Source organism: Carassius auratus, unplaced genomic scaffold (genome assembly GCF_003368295.1).
Source record: "Carassius auratus strain Wakin unplaced genomic scaffold, ASM336829v1 scaf_tig00030757, whole genome shotgun sequence".
Taxonomy (NCBI): Eukaryota; Metazoa; Chordata; class Actinopteri; order Cypriniformes; family Cyprinidae; genus Carassius; species Carassius auratus.
In genome coordinates, this window is record NW_020525876.1 from 1 (window position 1) to 3,413 (window position 3,413).

General features: G+C 37.6%; 1 long non-coding RNA gene across 1 annotated transcript; it reads left to right on the top strand.

Moving 5' to 3' along the window:
* Window positions 1-259, top strand: LOC113080294 (uncharacterized). Its single transcript, XR_003281833.1, has 2 exons — window positions 1-59; window positions 158-259. It is a non-coding gene; the product is annotated as an uncharacterized LOC113080294 (long non-coding RNA).
* Window positions 260-3,413: the final 3,154 nt, after the last annotated feature.

Sequence of the window (3,413 nt, forward strand, 5' to 3'; positions counted from 1 at the left end):
AAGTTCGAGAAGCGGACCATGTCTGCTCAGGTGGAGGGTGGCGTGCATGGACTTCACTCGTGAGTCACTAGAGGGCGCCAGTGCTCAACACTACCTTAATATGTCAAAGCTAGGATGGGTTTCACTATCTCAAAACTATTGTCTTTTGTCTCCATAGTTATGAGAAACGTCTTTACTAATGGAGCATGCAGAACACGGATGGGAAACAGCGACCAAACACCTCAGACAATTCCTAGAACTTACCCCACCCTGCCAGAACCCGTTCTCCGCTCTTCACCGTTCCTCTGGCACGACAACCACAGTGAGATATGGAGAAGAGAAGTATTAAATGAGTTTGAGAGCAGGACCACAAACTAATTCAGTCCCCACAAACATGGCAGTTGCACTCAAGGGAGCATCAGGGTTACTGAAAAGCTGCTTGTTTGTGTTTTTTGCAGCTGTGTTTATGAGCAGACTGGCAGAAACAAGGCAGCATTTGCAGCGAATATTCTTGAAAGCCTTTTCCCCTCCCAAACTGATTCTTCAACCATGTTGTTCTCTTGAATATTTTTTAAAGGCAGCATCAGTGTCTATATCCACCTGCAAAATGTTAGCTGCCTTGAAATCAAGTTCTTTGGCTGTACTTGAGGCAGTCTTTTCTGTAGTAGATTTGTGACTCCTGAAGATGCTATGAGATAATTTTTATTTTAGAAGGCAGAGGTACATAGCAAATTAATGTCAGTTTTGTGATAGTTAAATGTCTATTGTATTATCTCGGTGGGTCAGGTTTCTCTACGTCCACCTTCCTGCATCCTGTAACTGTGGGTATGATTCATACTGAAAATAATTATATACCAAAACTGATTACTGTAGATATATGTAGTTGCTCTGAGAGTGTCATGCCAATGTGTCTGGATTGTATTTTTGACAAAAGCTGGAAGTTATACTGAAGGGTTTGATGATCGTCAAGGTCAATTATGGGTGACTTTTTAATGCAGTCTATGAGGAATTTTAAAGAAGAATAGTAATTATGGAATCTGGGTTAATGCAGTTTGACTCTGAGTGCTGTACAGGTATGAAACGTTTTATTTTGCATGCTGCAGTATTCTTTTTTTTATTATTATTATTTACATAAATGCCAAGTGCATTTTGTTAACTTGACTATTTAATCTTCTATAAAAGCCAAATAAATGCTGTGAGTATCCTGGTCTTCTCTCAGGATATTTTTGTCCATCTAAATGTCCCCTACAGTGTTGGGTGGACCAGTGACATGCCTTGAATTGTGTAATAAATGAAGGACACATTCGTCTTAAATCAAAACATGCCACTCATGCTCGCAAGATCCTGTGGCTTCATTATCTATCACTGCCAAATGAAGCATGTCAACCATATGTATTGAAACGACTGTTTATGTAATACAATTTAAGTACTATTTGTTTAGCGTTTTGCTTTTTTTTTTTCTAGAAGTTTTTTATTTTATATCTTAGCATTAAATATGTGGACGATTATTCAAGCTGTACAAATTCTCAGTATAACAATGTACAAAGACACCCTTTGCATCCTTTACATCAACTGGATGTTTTTGTTAGTGTGTTGCTTTTCCCACAGTCACGGTCTCTGACAACTCAAGAGCCAAGTCTGTTTACCACAGTGTACTCAACTGAGGTTGCATATCCTATTCAATATTGTTTAAAAAAATAAATAAAAGTACTTAATCTGTTACTTGGATTGTTTTGTATGTGAAATATTTGTGCATGAGACAAATGTCAGTTTTCAATATATTTATTGCAAATCTCCAACAGCCTCTAATGACAAACATTAAATGTATCAGCAGTTTCTCACACGTTTTCAGAACATGCACGCTATAAAATGTACAAAGTAATTTTTCTTCATACTAATATGTATTGAATAACAGTGTATAGAGATTTTGAAAACATGACATAAGATCTGGCAGATAAATAAATGATTAATTGTAGTTATATATCAAATATACACTATGAAAAGGAAAAAAAATGGCAGGCTATAGTTCAATTCGTTAAGTGCTACAGAACGACTGAACTTTAGCTATTAGCAGAGTGTGCTGCGAGAAATACTTAAATCCCTTTTTGTCTTAAGGTCCCCCTTCTTCGTGATTCCATGTTTTAAACTTTAGTTAGTGTGTAATGTTGTTAGAGTATAAATAATATCTGTAAAATGCTAAAGCTCAAAGTTCAATGCCAAGCGAGATATTTGATTTAACAGAATTCGCCTACAAAAACGACCCGTTTGGACTACAGCCCTCTAGTTCCTGCAGGAATGACGTCACTAAAACAGTTTTTTTTGACTAACACTCGCCTACATGAATTCACAAACAGGGGGGCGTGGTCTTGTTGCGCTCCTACGGAGAAGAAGGAAGAGCTGTTTGTTTTTGTCGCCATGTCGTTGAAACGCTGTTATTTTTATCTCTGAGTCCAATCACCTTTGTTTGGGCTTCCCAGGAACGCTATACTTGAGTTTAATGGTTACAATTTATGTTTAACTCGGTTCCCGAAAATTATAATGCACATGTAAAACTATGTGCAGCTCATTTTGCTGAGGACAGCTTGCTGAGGACAACTTTCTCAATCTCAATCAGTTTAATACCGGATTCGCACAAAGATTATTCTTGAAAGATGGAGCAGTTCCCTCTTTGTCATGGAGAAGGCGTTGTTTATGGACCACAACTGGTAAGTGTATTTTATTATTTAAGTTGGTGCGTTTAACAGTTTCTGTAACTTATTACACAAAGGGCAACGCTGTTTAGCTTTGTTAACTAGATGATAGGGCTGTGCAAAAAAACAAATGCGGTTTTTCATGCGCATCTCGTCAGTAAAAAACGCTCCTGTGACTATAAACACATCCCCAGCAAGTGCGTTCTAGCCCAATCGTGTTACCAGGAGGGCAGCCTGCTCTCAGCTGCTGTCGAATCACTATACAGGAACCGCTGGCCCAATCAGAACCCGTTACGTATTTCTGAAGGAGAGGCTTCATAGAACAAGGAAGTCATCAGCCCGTTTTTGTGACAGTGAAAAAAGCAGTATACAGATAGGTGAATTATGTGAAAAATACTGTTTTTTTTACTCGCGAAACATGAACATGTTATATTGCACATTGTAAACACAATCAAAGCTACAAAAAAGCGTGTAAAACGGGACCTTTAAGAGAAGTTTTCTCCCTCGGAGCTGATAAAACTATTGGGTCTTTCATCTTCATAATGCATTGTTGCAAAAAAACAACACTTGAATTAACTGTGCAACTAGACCAGAAGCAAAATTTACTTTTCTAAGGGTTTCCAAAATTGGATTGAAAGGTTATATTGTGTTTAATTTGAAACTATTTTTTTGATGCTATGTTGCCTAGTATTTGTTTTAAGGTTATGGTTATCAGTAAGTTCGCACTCTTACAGTATTAATCAC